This window comes from Hylobates moloch, unplaced genomic scaffold, assembly GCF_009828535.3.
Source record: "Hylobates moloch isolate HMO894 unplaced genomic scaffold, HMol_V3 SCAFFOLD_2, whole genome shotgun sequence".
NCBI classification, from domain to species: domain Eukaryota; kingdom Metazoa; phylum Chordata; class Mammalia; order Primates; family Hylobatidae; genus Hylobates; species Hylobates moloch.
The window spans coordinates 63,991,747-64,004,945 of record NW_026652277.1 but is presented as its reverse complement, the minus strand read 5'-3'; the positions used below and the strand labels follow the sequence as shown (position 1 = coordinate 64,004,945).

Below are 13,199 nucleotides of genomic sequence, written 5' to 3'. Positions count from 1 at the left end.
TTGTGTAGTTTGTGAAATTGCTGGAATAGGTTATGTTTCAGCTGGCTACAACAGAACTTTTAAGGTTGCCAACTAACTTTCTTAGATGTGAATAGAATTATTCTTTTGTTGACCTTAAAATTGGTGACTGTTAGAGCAAAGAATTCATATTAAATTTTGTGTAAAGTTAAATATGTCAGTGAGACACCTGAAATAGACTATTTTGGTATATTGCATTTGAACCTCCCTATCAATAGCAACCAAAAAACCATAATTCCAATCTGGCTCTTTCCGAATATACAGCCAAGACAAGTGGCAATTAGAACTGTTAAAAGTAGTTTCTGGCTGGGTCCAGTGGCTCACACGTGTAATCCCAGAACTTTGGGAGGCTGAGGCGGGAGGATCACTTGAGCCCGTGAGTTCAAGACAGGCCTGGGCAACATAGGGAGACCCCCCATCTCTATAAAAAACAACAATAACAAAATTAGCCAGGTCTGGTGGTACACACCTGTGGTCCCACCTACTCAGGAGGCTCAGGTGGGAGGATCGCTTGAGTCCAGGGTACCAAGGCTGCAGTGAGCTATGATTGTTCCACTATACTCCATCCAGCCTGGGTGACAGAGGAAGACCCTGTCGCAAAAGAGAAACAAAAAAAAAAGTAGTTTCTGGTGATGACGTATCAAGAGCAAGAATTTTTGACTGGCACAAAAGGTTTAAAGAAGGTAGGGATGATACCCATGGTGATGTGCAAAGCGGTCATCCAGTCACCCACAGAATCCAATTAAATGCTGAGAGCCAGAAATTCGGTTTTCTCAAATAGCCGATTAACTATGAGAAAAATAGCAGAAAAGTTTCATTCTGTAAGAAAACTTGCAGCTGATGAAAGCTTCTAGGAAGATTTTTATCTCCTGCTATTGTGGCTGAAGATCTCATGGAAGCCAAACCAAAACAGGGCTAAGCAGGAGCCTGCAGCTTGGGTGTGTATTCAGGGCACGATCCTGTTTTGTTCATTGGTCTTGGAGAAATTTCAGACTGAAACACGCTGAGCATCTTCAAACATTTTTCACAGGCTTTTGTAGGTACATGATTTAAACAGCGTGAAACTTGCAGAGCTGGATATGACAAAAAAAAAAAAAAAAAGAGGATGGAACCAGAAGTTTATTAGGAGGAACAAACTGTTATCTCACAGTAAGGAACTAACTGTAGGAGAATTTCTACCTTATTTCTTCAAAGTGAGCTCATCAGGTTACCTGCAGGTTAAGCAGTTAAACCTTCAACAGGGAGCTGGCAATTGTTATTCTGTATGGACACATCTCAAAAGTAGTCTGAGACTGGCCATACTTGGGCAGAAATATTTAACTTGTAACAGTGAAACTTCTTTTGGGAGTGGGAGATGGAGCTCAGATGTTGGAAACAGGGATTCAATTGAGAAAGAAAAAACAATGAAGAATTGTGGGCAGTTTAAGCATTAAATAAAAATATACTGTTCTCGCCGGGCATGGTGGCTCACACCTGTAATCACAGCACTTTAGGAGGCCGAGGCGGGCGGATCACGAGGTCAGGAGATCGAGACCATCCTGGCTAATATGGTGAAACCCTGTCACTACTAAAAATACAAAAAATTAGCCAGGCGTGGTGGCAGGGGCCTGTAGTCCCAGCTACCCGGGAGGCTGAGGCAGGAGAATGGCATGAACCTGGGAGGCGGGGCTTGCAGTGAATCGAGATCATGCCACTGCACTCCAGCCTGGGAGACAGAGCAAGACTCCGTCTCAGAAAAAAAAAAAATATATATATATATATATATATACACACACAGTTCTCTTTCACTCTTCCCACCCATCAAAAAGTGAGGACCTGATTATGTTCAGAATCTCACAATACTTTGTTCTTTATATAATCTAAATTTCACTTTTAAATGTATTTTTATATATAAACTGTTCATCTCTAGGATTTAGAATAAAGGGCAAATAGGGTTCAGTTTGATCCTAACCTTCATCATGAGAATGAGATTCTATAGATTGGAAAGTTTCAAAGGGTATTAACAAGTAAACAATATATACAATCTTTTTAAGTGACTGAGTTTTGACCTTCATATGCTATGCTTCAGCTCTACAGCATTCATTAAAGGAAAGCTTGAATTACTTGAATATTCGTGAGCCCACGAATAGCCTCAAGTACATCAGGGTCCAGTCAAATGGTGGTTTTGCTGCAACACTTTAATAAAAAAGCATTAGTAATTCATGTCGGTTGATATAGATAAGATATTCTTACACAGAATAGGTGAAAAATGGTTTCACACAGAAGAAATTTTGATACACCTAGAAAATGTAAAGGATTTCAGATAGTATTTTTGTCAATTAACATGTTAGTTTAGGGAGCTAGGTGAACCATGTGTTATTCCATCACATAATAAATTTGAGTTCAATATGAACTTCTCATTAAAAAACTTAGGTTCTTTGCCCCAATTTCCTTCTCAGTCTGTAGTATAGTGCTGTTTAAGTGTAGTATCCCGTAATTCAGAATTAGTATTATTGCAACCTAGTGGCAAGGACTTAAGTCAGAGCCTTGTAGTAGCTGACCCTGGGAAGACTGGTTTCGTTAGTCATACTACTTTTCTGGAGTCAGGGTCTTGCTCTGTTGCCCAGGCTGGAGTGCAGTGAGTCATGTCTCACTGCAGCCTTGAACTTGTGGGCTCAAGCGATCCTCCCTCCTCAGTCTCCCAAGTAGATTAGATGACTGTGCCCAGCTAAGTTTTTGGCTTTTTGTAGAGATGGGGGTCTTGCTTTGTTGCTCAGGCTGGTCTCGAACTCCTGGCCTCAAGCAGTCCCCATGCCTCAGCCTCCCAAAGAGCTGGGATTACAGGCTGTGCCTAGCCGAGATATATATATATATATATATTAAAGGACACTAGTACTATTATGTCCTTTTAAGTCCTCTTTTACATCTCATGTTACATACACCAAAAACAAACACCTAATAGGCTGACAGATGCTCCCTTTGTGCCAAATTCTGAGAATCTTCTCTTGCCGAGAGATTCAAGTTTACATTTCTTAAAACACAAACCGAAATGGAGGTTTATGAAAACATTATCTCACTTTAGCAGTTTGTATTACCTCCAGGACACTGCTGGCTGAAGCTGTACAGCCCGCAGGGCCAAAATTATAATTAGAATGCTTTTCCTATTGTCTTAATTTGCTTCAGTTATTGAATTTTTAAAATGTGGTGTCTTGTGCGTATAAATACAAGTGTGCGTAAGTGACTTTCCAATAAACCATAAATTGATTCCTTACTTTTCACAATGCTTTATCAGGAGGTATCTGCTGACCCCACATATTTTAGCCCGTCTCTACTAAAAATACAAAAAATTAGCCGGGCATGGTGGTGGGCGCCTGTAGTCCCAGCTACTCCGGAGGCTGAGGCAGGAGAATGGCGTGAACCCAGGAGGCGGAGCTTGCGGTGAGCCGAGATCGCGCCACTGCACTCCAGCCTGGGTGACAGAGTGAGACTCTCTCAAAAAAATAAAATAAAAAATGACTAATGAATATATGTACGATCTACTCCCAACCACCCACACGGCACTAATAAAGACAATGGAGGCAGGCTGAGGTGGTGGGGTTCTTGCCCCAGCTATATTTGTGATCTTAGAGGCTGCTGTAACAAATTACAACTTGGTGGCTTAAAACAGCAATTTATTCTCAGTTCTGAAGGCCAGAAGTCAGAAATCAGTTTCACTGAGCCAAATCAAATGATGCTCCTCAGGAGGCTCTGACGGGGAATGTGTTCCTTGGCATCTCCCAGCTCCTGGGGGCTGCCTCACTCCGATCTTCAAGGCCAGCATCTTCCAATCTGCTGTGTGTGGATCTCCCTCAGACTCCTTCTCATGAGGGAACTTGTGATCGCATTTAGGGCCCACTAGGATTATCCAAGGTAATCTCCCCATCCTGAGATCCTTAATCTAATTATATTAATATCTGCAAATAAGATAACATTTACAGGTTCCAGAGATTAGGCCTGATTATCTCTGGAGGTGGTCATTCAGACTACACTGTCTTTCCAGGTTCTGACAGGTTTTCTCTTCTGAAAAGTTGGTTGATTCATGCAATGTCTACAACAGTACTGCTAATAAAACCCTGCAGTAATGGAAATGTTTCCTATCTGTGCTGCCCCTAGCCACATGAGGCTGTTGAGCCGTGGATGTGTTGGCAGCCATGGACGTGTTACAGGGCCTCTGCCCAAGTAACTCAAGGGGCAAAGGACCACCACCAGGACTCCATGGAGTGCTTTGTGAAACCAGTGGTTATTCTTGACAACTATTTGCTAGAGCCTTCAGACTTTTAACACTTACAGTTTTTACACCTTTCATCTTGACAGTACCTAGAAAACCTTGCCATTCTTTTGGCCCACTTTCACTGGACCATTGTTCTGACAGAACTTGCTAGGGCCTTTTAAGGCTCTGGGGTTGTTTTCTGTATATTGACGTTCTATGTCTGTGCATGCAACTATTGAATATCTGAAATGTGGCCAATGAGTTATGTGATCAAAACCAACCATATCCACTGATTTTTGTATACTTGCTCACTGATTCTCACGATACCTAGAATAGTACTTGGCCCATAGTTAAATGCTCCATTAAAAGAATATTAGAGCTATTCCAGTATTATGTAAATACTAAGTATCAGTTCCAATTTTAGTAGATGTGCTGCCAAAACACGCACAATACTAAATTTCAGTATTGTCATTTTGTTCTAACATTATGACTATACGGTGTTATAAAAATGATTAAATAGTACTACCAACTAATATATCATTTGCTGAGTACTTACTACTTACCAAGTAGTCTGATGTACCACATATAACTCATTTTAATTACCTGTTAATAGAACCTAACACTAAGTGGTTTAAGATCACACAGAGATTTGAACCTAGGCTCAACATTATGCTGCCCTTAGAAGGAGATTGTAAGCCACTTACCTACAAAAGGTCAAGCACCTAACTAGACCCTCTGTAATATGGTGGGAACTAAGGTGGACTTTACAGAATGGAGAGAAGCAGAGGCAGTTAGGTAAGTTCGCATGTCATGCGCAATGTAGTTCTGATGCTACAGAGCCATTACAGGGTGCTGAAGAAAATCAAGAGCACATAGAAGGGCTGATAGTGGTCAGAGAAAAGTTAGGTTAAGAGCAGTAAAGTATAAGGCAATAGGGAGCATTCCAGTTAAATTAAAACATTCAGAGCCCTGAAGGCCAGAGTACGTTACCATTTTACAATAGTTTGAAAATAACCAACTTTCCACTACTACATACAGACATTAAGTCCTCCCCTCCTTAAGGACACTTCTCTACAGCTTCACTGCTTCTCCAAACCTTTAAACACAACTATCCTCAGGGCCTTTGCACTAGTTTTCCCTTTGCCTAGAATGCTCTTCCCTCAACTATATATAAGGCCATGGCATCTCCCTCAGCTCTTCCATGTTGAGTGAGGCCTCCTTTGCCAGCCATGTTAAGTCATCTCCCTTTCCTTACCCCCTTAGCAATTATAGCCAGCTAACACATTAGTTGAATGTATTTTTTGTACTAGTCTGTTCTCACATTGCTATAAAGAACTGAGACTGGGTAATTTATAAAGAAAAGGTTCGTCTCATGGTTCAGCATGCTGCACAGGGAGCATGGCTGCTGAGGCTTCAGGAAACTTACAATCATGGGGTATATAACAGGAAGCATATGGCCAGAGAAGGAGGAAGGGGAGGTGCCACACTTTTAATCTAAACTCTGCCATTCTTCTGCCTCTGCCTTGAGATAACACGTGCACAACTGCATAACCTTTATTAATTTTTCTTTTCAGGCTGCAGCACAGTGACAAGATCATGGCTCACTGCAGTCTCAACCTCTTGGGCTCAAGCAATCCTTCTGCCTCATTTTTTGTAGAGACGAGGTCTTACTATGTTGCCCAAGATAGTCTTAACTCCTGACCTCAAGTGATCCCCCTGCCTTGGCCTTCCCAAGTGCTGGGATTACAGGCATGAGCGACTGCCCTAGCCATACTACACATCTAAACAACCAGATCTCATGAGAACTCACTATCACAAGGAACAGCAAGAGGGAAATCCACCCTTTTGATCCAATCACCTCCCACCAGGCCCCTCCTCTAATATCGGGATTACAATTCAACATTATCCAAACTTATGAGCAATTACCTAAATTTATGAAGCTAGACTTTACAATATGGTACATAAAAGTTCAGATAAAAAGGTAAGAACAATGCTATAAATTAAGAATGACTCCAAGATAAATATTAATACTTGCTACATAGACACACACAAAAAAACAGAATACGCTGACAGATACTCCTTTTGTGCCAAACTTTGTGAACCTTCTTAGGCTCAATGCAATGAAATAATACGAAGAGTTTATATTCTTCACAGCTCTACTGTGGTCCTTTCCTACTTTGTTTAAAATAATTCATAACTGTTAAACCAGGACACGAAATCTCAAGAGACAAGTGACTTTCCAGAAGTCACACTGCTGAAAAGTTATACACGTGAAGCCTCTCATTCAGAGATACTCACATGTGATGAAACTTGAGTTATCCCTAATCCATTTCTTTACCTGTGAAATGGGAGAATAGAATCTGTAAGGTTAGCCGAAAGAAAAGACGAGAGACCCAAGGTTAGGCCAAGTAAGTTTATTAACCTGCTGGGCTTCTCCAGCAGTCAAGAGGTGGCAGCCCTGAGCTTACAAAATGAGGGGTTTATATGGGGGAGAGAGACCCTGGGGTTGTCAATTAACTTTACCACATATAATCTCATGACCGGCTTACAATATATTATCTTGTGAAAACAGGAATTTACAAGGGGGTGTAACTTAGGTTTATCCACGTTTCTCATGACCTCCCCCGTGCCACCTGGAGGGCTTCGGTGTAGCAAGTCTGGTGACCTTGCTATGGCGCCTAGATAACGGTTCAGGAATGCAGCTGCAGAGTATTCAGGGTAAGGGTCAGCTGCATTGAGTTGGCGGGGCGGCGTGGTCCTGGGGCAGCTTGTCCCTAACAGAATCCACCTCTGAGTTGTGACAATTGAATGAAAAGGTTGAAAAGGGGAACATGAAGCACCTGCTACACTGCCCTGTTGCCACCAGTTTTGTCACTGCTCTAGCTCATGTGGCACTGCACGGACACGTGGTTGCTTTAAGTTAGTACGCATATTTGGCCTTATTAGAGGCACTTTCCTATTGTAACTGAAGGGATAGTTGGCTTAAGTCAATTGAAATACCAGCAACAGAACATTCCAGCTTCAATGGCTTGTACCTGTAGTTGTCAGCCTATAGAAAGAAAAGTTTTAAAATGACGTTTTAACCAAAGAAAACTGAAATGTATCGCTTGTTCTATAAACTGTAAAGAAAATCACAAGGGCGCTCAAGTTGTAACGAAATTTTTTCTGGTTCAGGTGTGACTCCAGACAGGATCCAAAGAGGAGTTTTCCAGTCTCTTCTCTGGGTTTTATGGAGACTTACTTTACCCTTCTGTGTTAGCCTCTTAAAGCACTGGGTCAACCTTAAAAGGGCACAGGAAAGGGTGCTTTGGGATTTTTTTTCTTTGATTTTTACAGGGTTCACTACTATTTCCCGCGTTGCTCTCAATACCTCGTGAATCTCTGCTTCTCTAAGTCTGAAACCACCACTAGAAACAGCTGTTTTGTTTGGTGAGCCCCTGCATGGATGTTTCTTCCAGTTAAGGGGAGCCGGATTCCGACCTTGGCGACAAACAGACGCCGGGGAACCCTCCGGTCCCACTGGCCACGTGCTCCAGGCTGAGTCATTCTCCACCCTGCCCCCCCACCCCCGCTCAAAGCTAGGAACCTACCTGCGCTAAGAACTGAGGCAGCTGCACTTCCGCAGACATAAGAGACGAACTACTGGAGCTCAAGGTCGGCTAGGGTTGGGTTCCAGTCGCCGCACGCGTGGCCCGCCCGAAACCTGCTACAAAGTAGTGGCGCGTCAGCCCTGGGGAAGCAAAGCGCAAAATTGTTACGGTGCCCAGACCTGTGCCAGGAACCTCCGGCTGTTCCGCTGGGCGCGGCGCCTGTGCCTCGCGCAGCCCCGGGACGGGCACGGCCGGCCGCCCGCCCCCTGGGCCGCCGAGGGCTGCTCTACCCCTCCGTTCTGGCCGCCGGGAGCAGAGGAGCTCGAGGCGGGCAAAGTTCGTGGGGACACCAGGCAAGCCCAGCCCCTGATCAGGCCCGCGGGCCGGCCGGGCGCCCTCCCCGCCGGAGACCGAAAGCCGAAGATTGGAGACGCACTCACCGCGCAACTCCAGCTGACAAAGAGGCCTGTGACTTGCGCCCGGCGCACAAACCAGAGAGGCGGTGCGGGGCGGGGCGGGGCGGGGTGGGGCGGGGAGGGGAGGGAAGCAGGAGGGTCGCGGGGCCCGCAGCCAATCCCGGGAAGACTCTGGGCGAGGGCGGGGCGCGCAGCAGATCCCTGGAGAGGTTGGGGAGCTCAGCCAATCCCGGGAAGACCCTGAGCGGGGCGGCACGCACAGCCAATCCCGGATGGGGCGGGACGGGCCCGGCCATTGGCTGTCGGTGTCCGGGGCCGGCCTAAGTGTGGCTCTTGCAGTAGCACGGGCATAAGCCCTGTCTGCGCGCGGAGCATCCTTCTCGGCATTAGATTCTTCAGGCTTCCTACCAATCCCCGGCGTTGGTGATTTTGGTGCTCTTGGGCCCTAGACCCTTTCTCGGATTCTCTTGTGGAGAGGCCATCGAGGTTACTCCAGGGCTGGCCTAAGGCCCTGAGATTCCCCTTCCTAAAGCCACACTAATCCGGTGTGTGTTCATCATCTGTGTCCGCCTAAACCGTAAGCTTAAAGAGAAGCCCCGACCATGCCTTGTTCAACAAGCTCACTCCCATGGCCTCTCCTAAAGCTAGAAGGACTACCTCCTTTCCTCATGCTCCCTCTTTATTCATTTACAGAGTCCAATAAGTAGACCATAATCAGTTAGAGGGTAGGAGTTGGGGAGGTTGAGAAGGCAACCATAGCAATCTCAAGGTAACAGGCTCAAACTTGGCAAACAAGTAGAATAAAATTGGAGTATATGCTAAAAGGAGAACTTCTATTACTGTTTCACGTACTAACCATCTGCTAACAAATCTAATCCTCAAAATATATTTTATCATCTCCAAATTATAGGTGGGGAAATAATTATGTTATGTAACTTGCCCAAAGTCACAGAGCAGCTAGCCAGTGGTAGATCCAGGATTTGAACTCAAGCAGCCTGAAGGCAGAGCCCCTCAAACAACATGCTACCTAGCCTTTCCCCAGGTGTTGGGGGTGGAGCAGGAAGGGAAACCAAAAAATAGCCTATATTTGGTTAACTGATCAAGACAGACAGCTCTGGTGGGGTGTGGCTTTGTAAGCAGAAACAACAGCTCGTCCAGAGCCCCAAGGTAAAACAGGAAAGGGCTTTACCTGTTTAAGGACTCCCAGAAATGGAACTTAAGGAGCAGAGTGACCTGAGATGAGAATGGCTTGGGGCCAGACCATGCAGGAAACCCTGGAAGAGTTTTTTTGTTTTGTTTTGTTTTTGAGATGGAGTCTTGCTCTGTTGCCCAGACTGGAGTGTGGTGGCACGATCTTGGCTCACTGCAGCCTCCACCTCCCAAGTTCAAACTATTCTCGTCTCGGCCTCCTGGGTACCTGGGATTACAGGCACGCACCACCATGCCTGGTTAATTTTTGTATTTGTGGAAGAGTTTATACTTTGTGCTAAGAATGATGGAAAGCTGTTCAAGTGTTTTGTTTGTTTGTTTGTTTTTTGTGTGTTTCTTTTTTTTTTAACAGGGGAATGATAGGATCTGATGTAGGGTGTGGTTTCAGGTGTGATTAAGGTGGTTTTGGTGGGAAGAGGAAGTTGAATAAAATTTATCAATAAACCCTAACACCTAGTCATCATCTTGCAGATATTCACAGAATCTTGTTGAAATTGGAGAGTGAATACCAGTTTATTGTCCCTTCACCTTTCTCAAGAGTCTTCCAAACATATCTCTAGTTGGAATCTGTTATTTTTATAGTCCCTTTGGATAGCTGAGAGATAGTACCTTTCCTTTAACTATGGCAACGAATGTGGTCAGGCTACATAGGAAAATATAGGAAAAGAGAAGTAAATCTCCTTAGTAAAGAGACTAATGCAGGAATTCAGCAGCAACCTAGCAGGGGTTGGGGGTAGTTGTGCAGAATGTCTTCCCCCCTCCCCCAATCAGGGGATAAAAATGGGAAGGAATTATGAAAGAATTATATTTGTGTTTGATTTAAGAGAAATTCACCTTAATCTGAAGGCTTCACATTTCTGGCCAAATACCTCAATTCAATGAACATTACAAACTCAGTTCATTTGAAATAGTAAAACTGTTCACTGGGCTTAGAGGAGAAAGTCTATTAAATACAGAGACGATAGAACAAAATAAACTGATTTGTAATTGCTTTTGAGTTAGGTTCAACATAATATATATTTGGTACTAAAAATGCTTATAATACAGTTTAAAGAGAATTGTTTCAATTGGGTTTATCATTAGGCCTAATTTTTTGAGAGAAATTAATATGTCTAATCAATCTTTCTTTCTTTCTTTTTCTTTCTTTCTCTTTCTTTCTTTCTTTCTTTCTTTCTTTCTTTCTTTCTTTCTTTCTTTCTTTCTTTCTTTCTTTCTTTCTTTCTTTCTTTCTTTCTTTCTTTCTTTCTTTCTTTTCTTTCCCTCCCTCCCTCCCTTCCTTCCTTTTCTTTTTTTTTCTCTCTCTTTCTTGCTCTCTCTCTCTCTCATCTCTCTCCCTCTCCCTTTCTTTTCCCTTTGACAGGGTCTTACTCTTCACTCAGGCTAGAGTGCAGTGGCACGATCATAGCTCATGGGGCAGGCTCCAACTCCTAGGCTTAAGTGATCCTCCCGCCTCAGCCTCCCAAAGCATTGACATTACAGGTGTGAGCCACCACGCCTGGCCAGTCTGTCCAATTTGAGGGAGTTCAGTCTGTCAAAATTTAATCTGTCAGAAGTTGAATAAAGGGACCTAGAAGAATACTCACCAGCCCTCCAGATATTCTCAGCTGGATTTCCCAGAGACATCACAAAATCACTCTTTTGGCCCAGAGTTTATTCTCTTCTTCCACCCCTCCACTTCCTTTTTGTGTCCTCTGTCTTGAAGAATAACAATTCCTTAGCCCAGCTGTCCAGAACTTAACGCAAATGCTTTCCTTTCTCAGCCTCCTCCTCCATTTCTCAGCCTCCTACTTCCTCATCTTCTTCCATGTGGGCAGTTCTTCCTGTTGACCATCCATGAGTCTGCCTCTTCTTTCCAGCCCTTGCTTGTACTTTAGTTCTAGCTCCATCATTTACTTTCAGCATCATCCACTGCAGTAGCCTCCACCTTCATTCAGCTTCCCTGTCTCCAGTGTTCCCTTCCCTATGAATTCTTCCACACTGCTGTCATCTCCATTGGAAATTGTTAAATGGCTCTTTATTGCCACCAGGAACAAAACCAACCCCCACCTATCTACCTCCTCCTCCCACTTCCCACATACCTATTATGATCCAACCATGCTGAACTAATGGCAGTTCCCTGAATGCTGTCCAGCACTGTCCCATACAACTTTCTGCAGTGATGGAAGTGTTCTATATCTCTGCTGTCCAGTATGGTAGCCACATGTGGCTATTGAGTACTTGAAATGTGACTAGCACAACACAAGACCTGGATCTTAAACTTTATTTACTTTTAACTAATTTAAATTTAAGTAGTCATGCTGGGCCTGGTGGTGGTATGCCTATAATCCCAGCTACGTGGGCAGAAGTCCAAGCTGGGAGGATCCCTTGAGGCCAGAAGTTTGAGGATGCAGTGTGCTCTGACAGTGCCTGTGAGTAGCCACTGCACTCCAGCTGCCGCAAAATAGCAAGACCCCATTTCTAAAGAAAAAAAAAATTAGCCAAGCATGGCAGAACAGGCCTGTAGTCCAACTACTCAGGCAGCTGAGGCAAGAGGATCACTTGAGCTCAGGATTCAAGGCTGCAGTGACCTATGATGGCACCATGGCACTCCAGTCTGGGTGACAGAGCAAGACATCTAAGATAAGTAAATAGATAAAAATAAAAGTCACATGTGGCTGGTAGATACTACATTGAACTGCACAATAGTTTACACCCTTGCTTCTCAAAGCATGGTCCATCAGCATGGGCATTCCCTGGAAACTTGTAGGAATGCATAATCTCAGGCCTCATCCCAGATCTGCTGATTCAGAATCTGTATTTCAACAAGATCCCCAGGTGATCTGTATGCACATTAAAGTTTCAAGAGCCACAGCTCTAATAAGGTCTTGCTTCCTTGCCTTTGCATGTGCTGTTCTCTTTGTCTGGGCTGCCTGTCACCTGTTCTTTTTTCCTTAACTCCTGCTTATCCCTAGACCCATCTACACTCACAACCTGCTGTTAATATGGTAATCTAGAGGGTAGGGGATGAAGGATATGGGGGAGAGGAGTGAGAGGGAAAGAGAAAATATCTATGATAAAACCACTTTTATCTTGCAATCTTAAATAACTATATGTATGTAGCTATATAATATAAATACACCCATATGTATACTATGTATATATTTATAGTATAGTATGTATATATGTATAATATTCTATGTATATACATGTACAAGTATAATTTGTGTGTGTGTGTGTGTGTGTGTGTGAAAATATGGTTACTACAATGTCAGTGGTAGTTCTCTCAAGGTGATGGGATTTCATGTGTCTTACTTTCTAAAAATATTTTTGAGGTATCATTCAAATTCTTTACAAAGAGCATGTATTATTGATATAATAATTTTCGTTACAAAAAACAAAATAAAGACTATATTAGCCTTTTGTAAGTAACTTCAAGAACACGATATCAGAATAAAGTATAGTGTTTTACAAAAAAGGAGAGCCCCCACCTTCCACAGTTAGAGACACTCCCTCTTCTAAAACGCAAGAGCAGGCAGTAGCCATGGCATAGGCAACAACCAACCTGAAAGCAGAACAATGATCTCTTGTGATGCCTCCAACTGCTCTCTCCTGTGTCTACCCTCCCACCCCCACAGCAGACAGGTCCTAGCACCACGACAATCACCTCTTCTCCATCCCCTGCCTGACTCCTAGCTAGGGCTGAAGCCTGAAAAAGGGCCTTAGGTGTACAGAGAGGGTCACCTGGAATCACTAGAAGCA

At 43.8% G+C, this 13,199-nt stretch overlaps 1 long non-coding RNA gene and 1 other non-coding gene across 2 annotated transcripts; both read right to left on the bottom strand.

Moving 5' to 3' along the window:
• Positions 1 to 6,627: 6,627 nt before the first annotated feature.
• Positions 6,628 to 8,435, bottom strand: LOC131382395 (uncharacterized). Its single transcript, XR_009211837.1, has 3 exons — positions 8,277 to 8,435; positions 7,837 to 7,976; positions 6,628 to 7,295 (listed from the first exon to the last, which is right to left on the bottom strand). It is a non-coding gene; the product is annotated as an uncharacterized LOC131382395 (long non-coding RNA).
• Positions 7,419 to 7,540, bottom strand: LOC116477718 (small nucleolar RNA SNORA26). The gene has a single exon (XR_004250611.1). It is a non-coding gene; the product is annotated as a small nucleolar RNA SNORA26 (small nucleolar RNA).
• Positions 8,436 to 13,199: the final 4,764 nt, after the last annotated feature.